This window comes from Lotus japonicus, chromosome 1, assembly GCF_012489685.1.
Source record: "Lotus japonicus ecotype B-129 chromosome 1, LjGifu_v1.2".
Classification (NCBI taxonomy): Eukaryota; Viridiplantae; Streptophyta; class Magnoliopsida; order Fabales; family Fabaceae; genus Lotus; species Lotus japonicus.
Window position 1 is genome coordinate 63,960,595 of NC_080041.1, and position 21,192 is coordinate 63,981,786.

At 40.7% G+C, this 21,192-nt stretch overlaps 1 long non-coding RNA gene across 4 annotated transcripts; it reads right to left on the reverse strand.

Annotated features, from left to right (window-relative positions):
* Nucleotides 1-1,051: 1,051 nt before the first annotated feature.
* On the reverse strand, nt 1,052-4,720 carry LOC130737877 (uncharacterized). 4 transcript variants are annotated; one of them, XR_009019015.1, is made up of 5 exons: nt 4,594-4,720; nt 4,145-4,337; nt 3,970-4,059; nt 3,465-3,546; nt 1,052-2,446 (listed from the first exon to the last, which is right to left on the reverse strand). It is a non-coding gene; the product is annotated as an uncharacterized LOC130737877 (long non-coding RNA). The 4 variants fall into 4 exon arrangements; XR_009019016.1 differs by lacking the exon at nt 4,594-4,720 and having other exon boundaries at nt 1,052-1,558; nt 2,322-2,446; nt 4,145-4,491; XR_009019014.1 differs by lacking the exon at nt 4,594-4,720 and having other exon boundaries at nt 1,052-1,371; nt 2,322-2,446; nt 4,145-4,488.
* Between the last annotated feature and the right edge of the window lie 16,472 nt (nt 4,721-21,192).

Consider the following 21,192-nt stretch of genomic DNA (forward strand, 5'->3'; position numbering starts at 1 on the left):
ATGCCTTTAGTCCCTCGCCGGAGTAAAGGTGGGGATTGTTCCCCATTTTTTGGCAAAATGATTGGCTTTGGTCCTTTTGGCCGGTTAGGTCAACGCCGGAGCTCCGGGAAGTTCATGTGACATTGCCACGTCATTTAATGAACTTATGTGACTTTTCTTTTTCTTTTTCATTTAAATTCTAAAAAAGAAACCATAATTAAAACCTTAAATCCCTTCTTCCTAATTAATCTTTCACCTAATTAAATCATTCATTTAATTAAAATTAAAAAAATCAATTAACACAAAACATAAAGAAGTAGCCCTGCAACATTCACGCGTTTTTTTTTTCACCATTAAAGCTTCAGTCTTCAGATGAAAATCTTCTCCTCCACTGAAGCTTCTCAGTCTTTAGATCGCGCTGCCCCGTCTTGTTCAATAAAACGAAGTACGAGAGGTACTCCAACCCACGGTACCTCCATACAATATTCATTATTCTTGTTTTGGATTCTGGATTAATAATGTTTTTGGACTTTTTCTCTTGTGTACAAAATTTCAACTACTATTTCCACCGGACTTCCACCATTAATCTTCTTACAAGAAGAAATATAAGGAAAGAAAGGTGTTGAAGTGTTAAACATTCTAGTGACAGAATAATTTGTCTCTAGATCGTGTTTCCCTAACGAAAATTGTTTGATGAAGAATAGAGATGGAATTAGCATTGAATTGTTAGAGGGGTAATTATTCGTCGCTCATTCACTAGATGAGATTTTTTAAACAATTATGGGGACTAAAACTTATTTGAAAAGCTCACGTGTCCACCCTCAGCTCGCCACATGGGTAGTTAACTGGTCAAAATTGATGAATTAGATCTATGGCAAATAAATTTCTTTTGTTGGGGACCAATTGCTAAGGCTTTATTTCACAGGGACCCTATTAGATTCTTCTTTAAACGTCAGGGACTAAAAACATATTTAAGCCATTTTTTTATCAATTTTTTCCTCATATTTAAATTATCGTGATGTTAAAATTTAAAAATATACTACTCCTACACAACAATAATAACTACAAAAAATAATAAAATAAAATTCATGTATTATCTTAAAAACAATGTAACAATAGTAGTTGTTCCAAATCTAATTTATAACTAAGAACAACAAAACATGTACAACACTTCCTAGGTCAGCTACAACATTTAATCTAATTCAGTCTATGCAAATTAGAGAGATAAGATAAGACACACAATATTCCCCATTTCAACTAGAGTCAGAGGGAGAGAGCTTGTACGTGATTAATGTCCCTGGAAGCAAAAGCACCTTCTTGAACAAAGGAGTGTCAATATCACCTTCGATGTTTATATCTCTCACATGCAGACCTCAAAGCAACATCTTGAAACTAGTTCCAATTTTTTATAGGGGAGAAAGTGCATCAGATCAACTTCTAATGCAGGATAGTAACATATATTCAAAAGAGGACACAGGAAAACTAATGAAAAAGGAGAGTGAAAAGAAAAGCAGATTGCAAATTTCAAAAACCTGTACAGCTTGAATTTGGATATGAACAAACAGACAAACAAAAGAATCTGCATTCGAAAAATTAAAACAACATTTGATTAAGTAAAAAACGGAAAACATAAAAGCATTTGGGAGAACTATCTAGTTATAAAACACAAAAAGTGTGTGGTTCTCGTCCCCTATCCCAACCCCCAAACAAACCTTAAACTCCTCTATATATAATTAACATGCATTATCTTCTTCAGAAACCTCTTAATCCCCCTACTTTATGTCACACACAATCATGTCTGATCAAGTAAATGGCTTGCCTATAGAAGACCAAGCATGGCAATTCCACTATTGAAACAGAATGGGATTTCCACTGGCTTCCATGCTGGCAGGAGAGACTTACTTGAGAAACATCCATGAAAAGATGAAGAAAGACCTTCTAAATAATGCGCATGTAGTTTTTAAGCAAGCTAAATGTGGCTGCATCATTCTGTTGCCTCGAAAAGAGTACTAAACCATAAAATTGAGGACTTTTGGGTGAATTACGCCTAACGCCTTCAAGATTATATTACATGATACAAGCACAAATTCTTCTTGCCTTTCAAAAAAAAAAAACACAAATTCTTCTTGATTTTGACAAACCATTGCTCATATCATATGACTAGGTCGGAAGTATTATTTTACACACTTTAGGACCACAACCATCTTACGGGTAACTAAACATAATATGATATGATCCAATGAATGATGATATTTAAACATTTTTTTGAAAACATTTATCAAAGCCAAAAATAATACAATAAACAAAAGCAAGGAAGAATGAGGTACATGGCGTGTATTAACCTGAAGCGTTTTCAGGGCAGCCATACAAGAATTTAGCAATATCCAGCACTAACAGCAAGTGGTGGTCGGAGAGAAACTGCAAGAGCAGGAAGCCACACGATAAAATCTGCTACAATGGCCATTACCTGTCAGCCATTAAATAAGTTAAAAATAACAAAATATTAGACAATGCTTAATTTTGAGTAGAAGTGCATTGGCTTTTGTGGCCACCACTTAACCAAACACACTTTTGAGCTAGCCTTTGCAAAATTGAGTTGAAGTTACACACCTTTAGGAAATCTCAATGGTTTAGAAGGTTCGGCAAATTTAAAGGTCACATATATTCAAATTATTCTTAACAATGAAATTTACAAAAGGTTCAAAGTTTTATGCAATCATAGAAATTTCACAGGTTTTTGAAGGTAGCTTGATTAGGGCAATTAGACGACTTGAGGAAGTTATTCAACAGTTAATAGGAGCAGCCAAGTCTATTGGAGAAAATCAACTTGAAACAAAGTTTGAAGAGGCTGTGTCCATGATCAAGAGGTATATTGTATTTGCAGTATCCTTGTATTTGTAGCTCCTTCAACTTCCAGAAACTAGGCATTTTACATGGATTTAAATTCATGGTAAAGGAAAATGTATGTGGGGCATCATATGGAAGGAGTTTACCAAGGGAATCATCCTTATTTATCACCATAAGTTTTGATATTAACTAATTTAGAAAGATTACACCATATAAGTATTACACTTCGATCCCTACGTAGAAAACTACAGAAAGAACATAAAATAGTTAATGTGTTTTTCTCAGCTTAGATCCATTTACAATTAAATTAATCTAGAGTGTCTTATGCCTAAATGTCCTCTGTATGTATCTATTCTTATGGGATATATAGTATGCATGTTTAAACAAACTAGGTACGAAATCAAATTTTGTCAAAACATCCGTACGACACCTACATACAATTATTGAATTATCAGGTAACCTTTATTTCTGATCAAGTTGGCATTCCAAGCTTAAGACCTAGATTCCAATGTAAAGATGCCAGCAATTTAAACAAACCTTAGTTTAATTTATCAGATGCTTCAGGCCGACAGTTAGAGATTAGCAAAATTACTTGCAGGTAAGCTAAAAAACTATGCAATGCTCAATCAATAAAGTACCTTTGCAGAATCAATATTTCCAGCAGCCATTACATCTTCACAACATTATTTTCTTTGAGTCCTGTCTGGTTTATGGTCCAACCTGCATACACATTTAATTCTCAGTAATCAGTATATTATAAAATTATTCTGCACACTGACCAAATTATGATATTTGATGAGAAAATGGCCACAACTTCCACCCTGCCTGTTCAAGAAAATTTAAAAAAACATTAAAAGTAAGCAGTTGAAAGATACTAAAATTGTTTCCTGACAGGAGATAGCAGTATTATAAATTGAAAACCAAGCATGAATTACTAGAATTTCAAAAGAGAGAAAGTAAAACTTATTACTTTAAAAGATGCTACACAATTAAGAAAATGGGATGTGTCATCATCATCAATAGCAAAGAGAGATATACTTATTTCAGCTACTAAACATCTTTATACTAACAGATTCACAAAGAGAGATATTTGATAACACTGTTTATACTATATCATATGAACAGATTCATGTAAGCAATTACCTTCTTCGGTGAAAAAGCAATGTTCAATAATCATCATCGTAATCTGAGAACCCAAATGCTTTCCGCAAATCTGCCCATGAAATCGAAGTCCTGCATCAGGAAGAAGCAAAATGTAGGTAATGAGAATCACAAGAAGAAGAGGAGGGATATAGAGAAGGGAATGGCGATGGATTACAAGTCAAGGGGAAGCAATGAACTTCAAGAAACCCTAGATTTTGCAGCGATCGAAAGAGAGAAGTGAAAGAAGTGGTATACGAGCTTCGCTTCGAAGGCAAAGTGGCCACAGTACCCTTCCAATTATCGAAAGCATAGGCAGTCAAGTGTTTGCAGCAAGCTGAAGCTTGAAGACGATTTCCCAGTTTCCCTCCCTGAAAGAAAAACATGAATTAATCGAATCCAGAATTCACAATATATTAAAATGATTATAAAACAACAATGACAGAAGAAATATAAATGCATCTAACTTCTCTGTATTCCATGGAAACAAATTTCTGCTAAATTTTGACTAATTAAATAGGGTCAATCAGTTCAAATGCATTGACATTTGCTACCTTAAAGACAAGGACAATACAAAAAGAAATTGGCATGATAAAATAAAACCATAGCTAAGAGAGAGAAGGGTACCTTGCGCTAATTCTAACTCCAAATGAGTTTGTTTCCCTCTGAATAGAAATCCTGAGTTGTAAATAAACAAAATAAGTTCACCTGTTAGCAAGTACTCTAGCAACACATAATATAAATTCAGCTTCAAGAAGAAAAAAAAGCTAGCAAGACCCATTACCATACTAAGGAAAACATTATAGAGTTATACTAGTGACATTAATTCAAGAATAAACCTAGCAGAATGCTAATTTACATTGGAGACTGATATTTGGATTAAATTAGTTTAGGATATTGATATTCATAGCTCCCCTATGTTTGTTACAAGAATAAATAAGTGACAATCAAGAATAAAACAGGAATCAGAAACAACAAAAAAGCAATGACTGTCTACAAGTGCATAATTCCATCATATCTACATACCAGGTTGGCTCAATGGAAGATCTCTACCTGGTTTGGATGTGGATTTAGGGACCATAGTCACCTAATCAGAGCAGCTAGAAACCACATTGGAGACAATCCCAGTAACAATTTATGCATGTTACATTAATTTCACAGGAACACAAAAAAATCAGAAGAAAACTGTAATGTTTGAAGGAAATTTTCTCATGAAGGAAACTGTTTAATTTAGAGCTCGTTCCAGTCACTTGCAAGTGGGATGGCTGAAATTGGATATGGCTGACCAAGTAGAAGTAGAAGAGCAAAAGGCAACACAAACAACTCCGATTCAGTGTTTATTTTCCTCAGTTAAGAAGAGACTTAATAGAGAACTCAACTGCATTATATATGGATGCCTATTTAGAATCCATATAGGCATCTTAGTTCAGAGAAATCAATCATCTAAGTATACCTGAACTAAGCGTCTGCTTGTTCTGCTATTTGAATTTGCAGAACCTGATTCTGCTGTTGAATCTTCAGCATTGGCTGAAAAATACCACTTCGTGTGATTTTTTCATTTTATACCCTGAGCATGGCTTGAAGAAACCGAATGGAAGGATAACTTAGAAAAAAAAAACACTTGATAGGTAGCTAACACTCACTCACAGTTACATCTCTAAGCTTAGATTTACCATTTTCATTATCCAAAATAACCTGAAATTTCTCAGATGCATACTGTAGCATACATGCATGCAAAACAACTTTCTACTAATTAATGGTCAACACACCCAATTATGAAGAAAGAACCCTATACCCTATTTATAGGCTCATCATAACTGACTTCATAGTGTCGGTAAACATTATCTATCATTAGTACTAGAGAGTTGCTAGACTTTACATGATAGTGAAATATCCTATGGATACTAGCATGCTATAAATCTTACAGGAAGTTTGTGTCAATTTCAACACATTGAAAGCTTGAATTTGCATTATAACATTCTTTTATGATCACTTGACTGTGCACAATAATTTTTCTTAGCTGCAAGGCATACTTAGCTGTAATAATTTTTCCTTGCACTCCTTTATCCCCAAAGTCTCCATGAACAAGATGTCAAGAACACTATCTGCACCTTGAAAGTAAATACTAGTTAGATAACAAACAGTTAAACTTGTTACAATTAAAGAGAGGAAAATTGATAACTATACCAACAGGTTTGTTCCAAGATTATAAGTGAAACCGATAATAAATTCCAAGCTGCCTGGCAAGCATCAAGATTCTGCAACATTGAATAAATAACAAATATATGAAGTTTCTACTATTTAAAATTAAAAAGTAAATTGGATGTGTTATTAGTTTGTTTTTATAGGAAAATGTTAGTGGTTAGTTATGAGCAATTACAAATGCTCATCCTCAGGATTCGAACATTGAACTTCCATCTCTAACACATATTTCTATACCCTTAACTCAACCAAGTGAGCTACCCCTCCCACCCGTGGATGTGTTATTAGTAATTCTAGGTGTGCATAAAACACCCCTTGTTCTTACTTTTGTGACAACAACTGTAATATCAAAATATTCAATCTAATCTATTGGGTTATTTAGTTTTTTGTTACGCTATTGGGTTATTTATATTTTTTTTTTGAAATTTATTTATATATTAACATAGATTGTTAAATATTTTAATTTTGATATTTTTTTAAATTGATTTTGATATTATTAAAATTAAAGGGTTGTGTACTGAAAGTGTAAAATTTGTTTACACTAAAAATTAATTGAGTTTCGTCAAATCAGAAAATTTACTTTTATCTTAATTATAATTAAAAATGAATTAATTGCTTATCTTGCGTTGCATAATTGATTGGATTTTTTTCTCCTTGTCATATCCTTAAGTAATTTGAATTTGATATTATTAGATATTGTTTTTTTTTTTGTTACATATTAGATATTATCTTTAACTCTTTTAGATTTTTTTTCATTAAAAAAAAGGATGACTTTTACTAATTGTAAAATAAAAATAAAATTCAAATTTTAACCGTAAACAAAATCAAATTTTAAATTACTTACCAAGCATTATTTTCGAATTTTGATCTCTTCATGATTATATATTTCTTTATAGATATGGAATCACGAATATACGAGTATAAATAAATGTGTAGCAGCCTAGCAGGTATTACAATTCGAGTTGCTAATTGTGATAATTGTTCCTCTTTTCATCAAGGCCAAAGCAATTCATTCAAGAAGATTAAGAATCATCACGATGTCCATGGAACCTGCTTGGAAACTTAGTTGTTTCGAATTGTGTGAAGACGATGTAGAGTATTGTCAAACTTTGGAGCAAGATCATGCTGGGGATTATTTTTGCATTGAAGTTCGTGTCAAACGTCAGCTACGCATTGTGGTTCGTCCAGAAAAACCTTCTTCATCAATAACACCCTTGGATTGGTTTTCATATAAGAGTGAAAGCATCATGGTAGTATCTAGTGACGAATTACTACAAAACGACCTATCACGCCTTGAAAAACACTTATCTGATCATCATATCCTTTCCGCTGAGTTCATTCCATCAATGACATCGAATGTAATAGCACGTGCTAAAAGCTTGTCAAAAATTAGTCCTTCAAATTCCTATTATAAAAGTTCCCACTTTAGCTGGTTCAGTTTTGTTTTGAATATTACTGTTCGTCATAAAGAATTTTGAGAGAACACCACTCTGCCTTTCATTGATATTCGTACCAAATATATACAGAAGATGAGTCAACTGTTACTCCTAATAGACTCCTATCAAATCCTTATGATTATGCAAATTATAGCCTAATACATTCATAAATTAGATGTACAATAATACAAGAACCTCTGACCAGATTTGACAGCAATTGTACAGCTATAACAATCCCATAATTATCTCACTGCATAAATGACAGCAGCTGGACAGTGATGAGATAATTCTAAATTATCTCATTACCGTAATTATCTCATTACCCCCCTCAAGTTGGCGCATGCAGATTATGAATGCCCAACTTGGCCATAAAAGAGGTAAATTGTGATCTTCCAAGTGCCTTTGTAAATATGTCAGCCAATTGTGTATGAGTGGAGACATGAGTTGGTTGGATGACCCCTTTAGCAATCTCATCTCGCACGAAGTGACAATCAACTTCAATGTGCTTCGTGCGTTCATGAAAAACTGGGTTCTTGGCAATATGAAGAGCCGCTTGGCTATCACAATAGATCTGTATGGGTTGAGGATGATCAACACCAAGACAAGACAAAATGCCCAGAAGCCACTTCAGCTCGCAAGTAGCGGTTGCCATGGAACGGTACTCAGCTTCAGCTGATGAGCGAGACACAGTATGTTGCTTCTTAGTCTTCCAAGAAATTGGTGACTGCCCCAAAAGCACAAACCATCCAGTGAGAGACCTTCGCGTTAAGGGACAGCCAGCCCAATCTGAGTCGCACCAACCATACAACTTTAAATCACTATCTTTTTGCAAAAGGATTCCCTGCCCGGGACTCCCTTTCAGGAAGCGAACTACTCGCAATGCTGCCTCCCAATGCTCTTCTCGTGGCTTCTGCATAAACTGAGAGAGAATGTGCACACAATATGACAGTTCTAGCCGTGTAAAACACAGATAGATAAGTCTTCCTACCAATCGTCGATACTGGTCGGGGTTGGTAATGAAACCACCAGTAGCAAGACCCAAGCGATGATTCTGTTCCAAAGGTGTGCTTGCTGGTTTTGCTCCAAGGAGTCCAGTCTCAGCAATTATATCCAATGCATATTTCCGTTGGCACAAAAATATACCAGTTGAGGAACGAGCTACCTCAACGCCGAGAAAGTACTTGAGAATTCCCAAATCCTTCATATGAAAGCAGGTGTTCAAATAGCTCTTAAATTGAGTGATGGCTTCATGATTGTTCCCAGAGATAATAAGGTCATCCACATATACTAGAACCACAAGCTGCAGTTCAGATTTTTGCAACACGAACAAGGAGTAGTCGTAGAGGGATTGTGTGAATCCGTAGCTCTTGAGGGCAGTGGACAGTTTAGAGAACCAACACCGCGAAGCTTGTTTCAATCCATATAAGGATTTTCTCAGTTTGCACACCTTATCAGATTGCTGGACAGCAAAACCTGGTGGCATTCTCATGAACACCTCTTCCTGAAGCTCCCCATGTAGAAATGCATTGTGTACATCCATTTGGTGAAGCTCCCAATTTTTTGCTGCTGCAACAGCTAATACTGTCCGAACTGTCACCATTTTTGCAACAGGAGCGAAGGTATCTGTGTAGTCTATTCCTTCGACCTGATGATTTCCAAGAATCACTAGCCGAGCTTTAAATCTCTCCACTGTTCCATCTGATTTGTGCTTTATCTTATAGACCCACTTGCAACCAAGTGCTTTCTTTCCTATGGGTAAGGATGTCACTGTCCAAGTCCCATTGGTTTCGAGAGCTTGGATTTCACTACGCATGGCTTCTCTCCATCGACTATCTTTTACAGCTTCAGCATAGGTATTGGGCTCTTGATCTTGCGTGATTGCTGCAAGAAAGGCACGATGTGCAAAATTGAATCTGTTACAATTTACATAGTGTGTTATAGAATAAGGCGCACCTGAGGGATGTGTTGGAGAGGATGAACTTGAGAATGGGCTCAACTTCTGGATGGTGTTAGTTACATAGTCACGCAGCCGTGTGGAAGGCATTTTTATTCTATGTCCTCGCCCCAACGAACAAGACTGATTGGGCACAACATCTACTGCCGCGTGAGAGGTTCCATTGCATCCATCACTTGGATCTGTTGTGTTTGCATCAATTTCACCCCCCCTGACTTCCACATTTGGTTCAATGTCTAAGGTGCTGTCCAAAACATCTACACAGTCCTCAAGATCCTCAACCAGTGCCTCATTGTGCGATGGTTTCTCTTGTGTAGGACCATCATTTTCAAAAGGATATTCTGACTCACAAAACTCAACATCTCGTGAAACAAAAAATTCCTTGGTTTCCAAATCAAACAATTTCCAACCCTTCTTACCATATGGGTATCCAACAAACAAACACTTTCTACTCCTGCTAGCAAATTTATCTCCTTTCCTTCCTTGGTTATGAGCATAGCACAATGATCCAAACACCCTCAAGTGTTCCAATTGAGGTGCTTGTTTGTGCAACACTTCATACGGAGTTTTTCCTTCTAACATAACAGATGGTGTCCGGTTGATCACATAACCTGCAGTCAATACACACTCACCCCAAAAATCAATAGGAAGATTACTTTGAAAACGCAGTGCTCGTGCCACATTCAAAATATGGCGATGTTTTCTTTCAACCCTCCCATTTTGTTGGGGTGTGCCCGTGCAGGATGTTTGAAAAATAATTCCATGATCGAGAAAATATTTCTTCATGCAAATGAATTATGTTCCATTGTCACTTCTAAATGTCTTGACATGTGTGTTATATTGCCTCTCTACCAAAGCAAAAAAAATTAGTAGTGTTTGTGGAACTTCCCTTTTATCAACAAGTAAATAAATCCAAACAGCGCGTGAGAAATCATCCACTATTGTTAAAAAATAAAAGGCACCACATGAAGAAGGTGTTCTATATGGTCCCCACAAATCACAATGGATTAATTCAAAAGCTCCTGTGGCTCTGTGATCACTCAATGGAAACTTCTGTCTAGTTTGTTTGGCTCTAAGACATACATCACAAGCCTTATTTGACAGCTCACAATTCTTAATTTTACTGACACTAGGAACTAGTTGCATGATTTTCCAAGATGGATGTCCCAAACGTCTATGCCACAGTTCTGCGTGGTTCACCCCATTAGTCTTGAAGGCCTTCACTCCTTGAATTCCACGAAAGTAATAAAGCCCATTCCTTCGTTCACCCGCACCAATCAGCATCCTCGAAATGCGGTCCTGCATAACACACAATTTTTTAGTAATCAACAAGTTACAATCTGTGTCGTCCACTAATTGCGATACTGATATCAAATTGCAATTCAGCTTGGGAGCATAGAGAACATTTGAGAGTTTTAAACCCCCATCCAGCACCACGGTTCCTTCTCTGGTTGCAACAGTGTGCTTTCCGTCGGGAAGTCCTACGGGGCAATCTTGAATGTCATGTAACTCACACATGCTCTTCAAATCCCCTGTCATATGGTTAGATGCTCCAGTGTCAATTATCCATGGGTTGATATAATGCTTACCTGTCATCTTCTCACCGGTGTTTGCCTTTTGAGAATTCAACAATTCTACCAATGTCTGCCATTGTTCAGTGGTCAATCCAGTAATCCCAACTTTAACTGCCTCTGTGAAGGATGCACTTGCACTCCCTGCTGCACTAGTTACTGCAGCATTAGCACGAACTGCTCCTCCTCTACCGCGTCCTAGTCCCATCCGTTGATCTGTCTTGGCTCGCGCATCACCTTTTCCTCCATTTTTTGGTCTGTCTCCCCACCATTCAGGATATCCAATCAACTGGAAACAGTTTGCAGCTTCATGACCTGTTCTGTTGCAAACTTTGCAAGTCACATTCTTGTCCTTTGTCTCTCCACGTCCTTTTCCTCTGTTGCTAGATTGAACAACCAGTCCCACGACCTCTCCTCTTTCTTCCTTGGCCCGAGTGATTGTTCTCACCCTTTCTTCTTGTATCATAACTGAATATACCCTATTCAGAGAAGGCAATGGATCTGTCGCCAAGAGATTGGAACGCACAGTTCCATAAGTTGCATCATCCAAACCCATGAGAAACTGATGCACCTTTTCATCCTCCCTGCGTTTCTCCAACTTAGATTTGATATTGCACTTGCATCCTTTGCATGTACAAATCAGAATCTGGTCATAGTTGGCTAACTCGTCCCACAGCATCTTCAGTTTTCCATAATAGGCTACCATTGACATTCCTTCTTGCTTACAACTTGCCAAATCAGATTTCAGCTGCTGTATTCTTGGACCATTGATGACTGGGAATCGTTCCTTGATGTCTTCCCAGAGATCCTTAGCATGTTCGCTATAAGTCATTGTAGAACGCAAGCTTGGTTCTACGGTGTTCAGGATCCACGATACCAACATGGACTGAACTGTCCACCAGTCCTCCAGATCTATTGATCCTTCCTCTGGTTGCTCTATTGTTCCATCTACAAATCCCCATTTTCTTCGAGCACGCAACGAAGTTCTCATCGAACGTGCCCATTCGTCATAGTTTTCTCCACGAAGCTTCACCTGGGTGATTATGTTTCCAGGATTATCACTGGCGTTGAGATCATATGGTGAGGGAATTCTCTTCCCTTGGTCGACAGGTTGTTTGACACTTCCTGCCGCCTTTGGATCTTCTTTTTCAGGCCCTGAGTTTTCTTGCTCTGATGCCATAAAGAATTTTGAGAGAACACCACTCTGCCTTTCATTGATATTCGTACCAAATATATACAGAAGATGAGTCAACTGTTACTCCTAATAGACTCTGGACTGGGCGGGATATAAGTATCCCTTATTCCCGCCTAAATCAAGCATTTAGATGAACGAAAGCAGCCATGGCGGGATTATGGAACAACGTCGAAGCCCGCCCGTCTTCTGGATGAGTCCACGCGCCAGCTGGAAGATTCCTTTAGTTTTGTCTTATATGTATAGAGGCTTGGGCCCCGGTTGTCAGGCCCAAGTACAGTGACAGTCCATGTTATGATCATTTCCTCTATAAAAGGAGAGGTCAACCCCTTGTAAAAAGTACCTTTCAAACATTTAATGAGAATATTCCTTTTGTGATATTTTTAGCACTCTGCTAGGGTTTACTTTCTGTCAGTTTCCGACGTCAGAACTCCCTAGTACGGAACATTGGCGCCGTCTGTGGGTCTTACTTCGATCTACTACTTGACATAGAGGGTGCGTTTTAAGATCCATGGAAACTCGTTCGTGTGGTGTGGGCCGCCGCGATCATCGCCGGAGGGGTGGTCGTCACGGCGGCCGCGGCGGTGGACGGTACAACAACCGCGAAGTACCTCAAGAGCCGGAGCAGGAGGCTTCTTCGGCGGGGGTTCACTCGGTGGCGCAGTCACCAGTCTCGTTGGTGAATGCAGCTCCAGGAAGACCTTCAGATCTGATAGCTAGATCAGATCCAGGAGTCAGGCGACGATCAGCGCCGCCTGAGTATGTAAATCTGGATGACCTCAAAACCAGCGTTCCGAGAAAAGCGCCAGAGGTGGTGACGGGAATCACTCCGGCGGCCTTGCAACAAATGTTGGACACTTTGCAAAAAGTACAAAGCCAGAACGAGCAGTTGCAAGCCCAGGTGCAGTACTTAACTCAGCGACAAGACTATAAGCAAGAACAACGGCTCGAGGCCGAAGACGTTGTTGAATTCCAGCCTTTTGTTCCCGCCATCACACGGGTGGGCATATCAAAGCATCTGTAAACGATGGCGTTGGACGCCTTTTCAGGCGACTCAGACCCCATGGAACACTTGCGTTATTTTAACACGAAAATGGTTATTGGAGGAGCAACAGATGAAGTGAAGTGTAGGTTGTTACCATCAACATTCAAGGGGATGGCGATGCAATGGTTCATCCGTCAACCGCCCTTCTCCATTGACAATTTTACTGATTTGTCCACAAAGTTCTTAACTCAATTCTCCGCCAATAAAACTACCAAGGCAACCATGTTTGATCTTATCAGCATACATCAACAGCCAGGGGAGAAGCTCAAGAACTACATGGCGCGATTTAGTAAAATGGCGGTTCAACTGGAGGAGGGCAATCCGGATGTTTTCCTTGCGTCTTTCAAAAATGGTCTTCGGGCGGGTGACTTGAATCGGGACTTGACGAGGCGACCAGCAAAAGACATGATGGACCTTCGTGCTCGTGTTCAGGAATTCATATTAATTGAGCAGGATGATCAGAAAAAACAAGAAAGAGAGGAAGGACGCAAGCAAGCCCATTCCGGCGGGGTTTCGCAGGATAAACCTAAGGCAGGGAAGGAAACCAGGGTAGCACAAACCCCCCGTCTACCAAGACCGGGACCATATCAAAACTCCAAACCAGGATTTCAAAATACATGGCACCGTAATTCTCAAGGTCCCGCTGCAGCCACAACTGGTCAGCATGGTACTGCGCCAGCTCCAGTTCCACTTACAAAGTTAAATGCGCCCTTAAGCACCATTTTAAGGGCTGTTGGGCAAACGAATGTTGTGCAGTACCCGCCACCCCCGCGGCGACCGCCAGCTAATGTAGATACCAATAGGTGGTGCGAGTACCACAAAGCGTTGGGGCATACGACGGATAATTGTTGGAATTTGAGGCGGGAAATTGATCGATTGATTAAGGCTCGTCATCTGGCAAACTTCGTTAAAGACACAGCAACGCCAGAAGTCGCTAGGATCACCCAAGGAGACAAAGGCAAAGGCAAGGAGATAGTGGAAGAGTTGGGCGATCCTGTTGGGGAATGTTCATCTATTGTAGGAGGATTTGGCGGGGGTGCAATTTCAAGTAAGGCTAGAAAGCGCTATGTGGCGGCAGTACACTCAGTACATGAGGCAAGCGAAAGCGAGTGTTGGGTGAATCACTCCCCTATCATATTCACTCCTCAGGATTTTGCGCACGTGATTCCCCATGACAACGACCCAATTGTGGTAACAATCAGGGTTAACAATTATGTCACGAAGAAAGTATTTTTAGACCAGGGGTCTTCGGCGGATATCATTTATGGAGATGCCTTTGATCGCCTGGGGCTAAAAGAGTCAGACTTGAGGCCGTATAAAGGAACCTTGGTAGGGTTTACAGGGGACCGTGTCACTGTTCGAGGATATGTGGAAATACCAACTGCTTTTGGCGAAGGAGAGTTTGTAAAGAAATTTCAAGTGAAGTACTTAGTCCTGGCGTGCAGAGCCAACTACAATGTACTCTTGGGACGAGACACCCTCAACAAGCTATGTGCGGTCGTTTCAACAGCTCATTTGACTGTTAAATATCCAGCCTGCAATGGAAAGGTTGGGGTATTACATGTGGACCAAAATGCAGCAAGAGAATGTTATTTAAGAAGTGTGGCGCTTTATGGGCGTAAGGCCGCCAAAGAAAGTCACAGAATCACAGAAATCTTTCCGCAAGAGGGATTCAGTTTGGATCCAAGAGACGATGCTGATGATTTCCGCCCACAACCTCTGGAAGAAACCAAGCAAGTGCAAATTAAGGATAAAGTTTTAAAGATTGGCAGCAGTTTGACAAAAGAACAAGAGGAAAGGTTGATCACGCTGCTGGGTGATAATTTGGATCTCTTTGCATGGACCATCAATGATGTACCAGGGATAGACCCCAATGTGATCACTCACAAATTGGCTATTCGACCAGGGGCGACCCCAGTCATCCAGCCAAGGCGGAGAATGAGTGATGAAAAGAATAAGGCAGTACAATTAGAGACTGAGAAACTAATCAAGGCTCGCTTCATCCGTGAGGTGCAGTACCCGACATGGCTCGCCAATGTTGTGATGGTCAAAAAATCCAATGGGAAGTGGCGAATGTGCACGGACTACACAAGCTTGAACAAAGTGTGTCCTAAAGATTCATATCCACTTCCCAATGTCGATAAGCTTGTGGATGGAGCGTCGGGGAATGAACTTTTAAGTCTCATGGATGCTTATTCGGGCTACAATCAAATCATGATGCATCCATCAGATGAAGAAAGTACAGCATTTATGACCAATCAGGCGAATTACTGTTACAAGACAATGCCTTTTGGATTGAAGAATGCAGGAGCTACGTACCAACGGCTCATGGATAAAATCTTTTCAAAACAAGTGGGCAGGAATATGGAGGTATATGTGGACGACATGATCGTAAAGTCCGCCAGGGCTAGTGATCATGGCGGCGATCTTAAGGAAGCGTTTACTCAAGAGAAGTGTTCTTTTCGGATCCAGGGAGGAAAGTTCTTGGGATTCATGTTGACATCGAGAGGAATAGAAGTGAATCCTGATAAGGGAAGAGCGATCTTAGAGATGAAAAGCCCAACAAGTGTCAAAGAAGTTCAGCGTTTGACAGGACGAATGGCCGCCTTGTCACGTTTTTTGCCAATGGCGGGTGACAAAGCGGCCCCATTCTTCACATGCTTAAAAAAGAATTCAAAGTTTCAGTGGACTGAGGAATGCGAACAAGCTTTTACCAAATTAAAGGAATCATTGGCCACATTGCCAGTACTATCCAAACCAACACCAGGCTTTCCATTAGTGCTCTATCTAGCAGTTACTGACAAGGCGGTGAGTACAGTGTTGCTCCAGGAAGAGGGAAAAAAGCATAAAGTTATATATTTCGTGAGCCATACTTTACAGGGGGCAGAGTTGCGGTACCAAAAAATTGAAAAGGCTGCATTGGCGATTTTGAAAACTGCGAGGCGCCTTAGGCCTTATTTCCAAAGTTTCCAAGTTAAAGTTAAAACTGATGTCCCCTTAAGACAAGTACTTCAGAAGCCTGATTTGTCAGGGCGATTGGTTAGCTGGTCAGTGGAATTGTCAGAATATGATATACAATATGAGCCAAGGGGCCAAGTCACAGTTCAAAGTTTGATCGACTTCGTGGCGGAATTAACACCCACGGAAGGCGAGAAGACTCGAGGAGAATGGGTCCTATCTGTGGATGGATCCTCTAATAAGACTGGAAGTGGGGCTGGGATAACAATTGAAAGTCCAGACAAAATGATCATTGAACAGTCTCTAAAGTTCGAGTTCAAGGCGAGCAACAATCAATCTGAGTATGAGGCTTTGATTGCCGGCTTAAGGCTAGCCATTGAGCTGGGGGTCCAAAAGTTATTTATCAAGGGAGATTCGCAGTTAGTGGTTAAACAGGTGAAAAGCGAGTACCAAGTAAAGGATCCGCAACTTTCCAAATACTTGGAAGTGGTACACAGATTGATGATGAAGGTCAAAGAAATTAAGATAGAACATGTCTCGAGGGGCCAAAATGAGAGGGCAGATGTGTTAGCAAAATTGGCGAGCACAGGGAGATTGGGCAATTACCAAACAGTCATTCAGGAAACCCTGCCTCGCCCGAGCATTGATTTGGTAGAAATAAAGTTGAAAGCAGTCAAGTCAGTAATTGAAGGCGAGCCTTCTTGGATGGAGTCAATCAAAATCTTCCTAGAAAACCCTCCAAAGGATGACGATGTGAACACAAGAGCGAAACGAAGGGAAGCCAGTTTTTACACAGTGGTGGATGGTGAGTTGTATCGGCGGGGAATTATGTCCCCTATGCTCAAATGCGTTGACACCAAGAACGCCCATGGAATAATGGCGGAAGTCCATGAAGGTGTTTGTTCAAGCCATATATGCGGGAAATCCTTGGCGGTGAAAATCGTGAGAGCTGGATTTTATTGGCCGACAATGAAGAAGGACTGTCTTGAGTATGTTAAGAAATGTGAAAAATGCCAAGTCTTCTCTGACTTGCACAAGGCTCCGCCAGAAGAGTTAACAACCATGATGGCGCCTTGGCCATTTGCTATGTGGGGGGTAGACATTTTGGGACCATTCCCAGTAGCGAAGGCACAAATGAAGTATATCATCGTGGTGGTTGATTACTTCACTAAATGGATAGAAGCCGAGGCGGTGGCAACTATCACGGCTGCCAAGGTCAGGAGCTTCTTGTGGCGAAGGATTGTTTGTAGATTTGGGGTCCCCAGGGCGTTAGTAATGGATAATGGAACACAATTCACAAGTAATGTTACCCGGGAATTTTGTACAGAAATGGGAATCGAGATGCGATTCGCCTCTGTAGAACATCCACAAACCAATGGGCAGGCTGAATCGGCTAACAAGGTTATCCTGAAAGGTTTAAAGAAGAAACTGGATGAAGCAAAAGGGCTTTGGGCGGAGGAACTACCAGGCGTTCTTTGGGCATAAAACACCACTGAACAGTCAAGCACAAAGGAAACCCCGTATCGTTTAACTTATGGGACTGACGCCATGCTCCCAGTTGAAATTGAAAATCAAAATTGGCGAGTGGTTCGGTTTAATGAGAATGACAACGGGGAAAATTTAATAGCAAATCTAATCATGCTGCCCGAGGAACAACGTGAGGCTCACATAAGGAATGAGGCGGGAAAAGTGAAGGTTGCAAGAAAATTCTCAACGAAAGTAGTGCCTAGAAAAATGAGGGTAGGAGACTTAGTGCTCCGAAAAAATACAATACCTGATAAACACAACAAACTTTCACCCAACTGGGGCGGGCCTTACAGGATTATAGGTGATGTTGGAGGAGGAGCTTATAAGTTGGAACAACTAAATGGTCAAAAGGTTCCACGAACATGGAACGCCTCTCATCTCAAGCAGTATTTTAGTTAATAGAAACAACCAAGGGTGAATGAAGTCGCACTCTTTTTTCCTTTCTTTGGAGAGGTTTTTAATGAGGCGGCATGTAAAAAGAATGGGACAATTGTTCTCATGTGAAAGAAAATTAATGAAAAGATTATTTCAACAAAATCGCCTGTATTTTTTAATTCAATATAATTTATATTACGAGTTCATGCAATGCAAATCGTATCAAAGTATGCAATACTGCGAGTAAACCTTTCGGAATAAGAAAGTGTCGCCATCAAATGTTAAAAGCCTTGGCAATTCTAGTGGCCACTAGAAACCAAGCCTCGTCGAAAAATCGACTAAGGTATGCAAACCAAAGTAACAACAAAAGTTAGTAACAACTCAAGGTAACAACGAATGAACTCAAAATGGTATTCATTAAAAGTAAGGCAAAGGGGGCGACGCCCGTACATGATTTGGAATGATGATAAAAGACAGGGCAATGCCCAAAGAAAAATTTTAACTTTATGAAATAAAAGAAGAAATTCAAGACAGGTTCTCATTGTTGGCGTTGTTGCCCTGGCTTGTCCCAGCTTGAGGGTCTTCCTTCTCGTGATCCTCATTCTTGTGCTGCTCATTCCCATCCTCGCCATCTTCTTCAGGCTCACTTTCATCATCGAATTGGGGAAGGAGGTCGAGGCTAATGTCATCATCACCAACTACTTGACCATCCTTGATCTCCTTCAGCCACCCAATACGGGAAAGATCAAAGCCCGGCTCAACCACACTAATCTGCTCTTTGGCCGCCAGAAAGCCTTGAGCAAACTGGAGAGAAGCACGCCCCAAGATGGAAGCATTTAGGCGTTCGTACTTCTTTTCCAGTTTTTGGCACTTGGCCTGAACAGCAGTGTGTTTGTCGTTGATAGTTTCTTTCAGAGATTTGGTCTTTTGGAGAAGCAAGTCAGAAGCCGCCAAGTCATCAATTAACTTAGCACACCTCTCCTCAGCAGCCTTCAGGTTTTTGTTGGCGGTCTCAGCATCGGCTTTTGCCTGCTCATAGGCAGTCTTATAGTCAACCGCCTTCTTTTCATAACGGTTCTTGGTTGCTATCAACTCCTTCACGCACTGGGCCATTCCCGCCACAGTACTGGCGGCAGAGAGCGCATGATGGATCGCCACAGAAGCAATGTTGGGAGGGCCTTGACCGGAAACATCCTTGTGAATCCGGTTGTCAAAGGTACGATTCATAAAATCCAATCCGTTGAAGCGAGGATCAGATAGGTTCAGCAAAGGGGGAAGAGCCTCGCCACCAATAGCTGAGCTAGGGCCAGCTTGGACGAATGGAGTTGAAGGGCGGTTGATCAGTGCGCCTGAATCCGGTTGATGTGGCGGGACATTGTCATGCCCCTTCTTTTTCTCAGTCGGACGACCTTTTGAATCAAGAGTTGATTGGTGAAGAGGTTTAACACCAACAGCGCTCGAAGTTTTTTGGCGCTTTGGGTCCCTGACGTTATCAGAGCCCGAAGTACCTTCATTCTTTTTCTTTTGCTCAGTCTCGGCGGCCCTTTTCTTCGCCGCCGCAGCAGACTGGGCGAGGTATTCCTTCATCTTGAGGGGGTTGGCATCAACCTTGCTTTTTCCCATCGTGGCTGCATGGAAAACATCAATTAGGCGAGGTACATAAACAAAAAGAAAAACAAGTTGTGCAAAAATTATAAACTTACTAAAAAATTGATTTAAAGTGCCGGATTTCGACGCTTCAATCAAGTCATGACCAGAGATCACTGGTAATGTGCGGAGGTAATCGGCGATGGCTTGCTCGGATTCATCCAAGGCGTCGTATGAAACGGATATTTTTCGGCGAGGGTTTTTTGTCCAGTAAAAGGGGAAGAGAAGGTGGTTATTGGAATCTCGAAACAAGTTATTCATTTCAGGCGACTCCATGACTTTGAAATATTTTTTCTGCCACACTTTGTAATGGCTTTTAAGGGCGGTGAATCGGCTCATGTTCTTGCGAGCCAAAAGGGGAACCCACTTGACAGATGTAGGTTTTGTGGTGACAGTCTTATAAAAAAGGAAAAACAAGAGATAGGTGGGAGTGCAACTCAAATGTTCACAGAGAATTTCAAAGCAGCGTATGAAACCCCAGGCGTTGGGCTGGAGTTGACAAGGCGCCACGTTCAAAAAGGTAAGAACGTGGCATATGAAGGGCGAGAAAGGGAGTTTGATATTCAAATCCAAGAAAAAATAACCATAAACAAAAAAGAAATCGGGCGATTCATCAGTGGGTTCCTTGCGAAAAAGAACGCAATCGTCCTCGCCACATGGAAGAACATTTAACAGGTGATCTTCGTTATTTGAGGTGGCGGGATTTATCTTTGTAAACCCTTGAGAAGATATTCGAAGCGAACTGATGCTCCCAAGGCTACCCCAGATGGAGCGCCAAAGACACTTATCTTCAACTAAATGCGCATTGGAACGCCATTCGGGCGAAGACAAATCTCCATTAGAGGAGAGAATAGAATCAACGGAGCCGGCGGGACCGGAATCCTCGTGAGTGGAGGGCGAGGATTGTATTTCGATAACGGTGGGGGCAGAAACTTCCCCCTCCGTAGAAGGGGAAGTGAGCTCTAAGGAGGAAATGCTAAAATTTTGTGTCGACATGCTGGGTAATTTCATAAAAATAAAAAAGAAGATGAACAGGTCCAAACACAAAGAAAGAAGAAGACACAGTGTCAAGAAAAGAGAAAGGGGAAGGACTCACCGGAGGAAGAAGCGGAGGATTGAGTAAAGAGAACGTCGGCGATGGGGGAGCACCGCGCAATGACGACGGCCGGAGTGAGCAAGGTTCACCGGAGAACAAAGAAGAGAGGGAAAGCTGCGATGAAGAAGTTCTCAGAGCAAAGGTTTTCAGAAAAGTGAAAAGTGAAAGGTAAAAAGGGTATTTATAGAAGAAAAAGGAAGAGAGAGAATGAGTGGGAAAGACT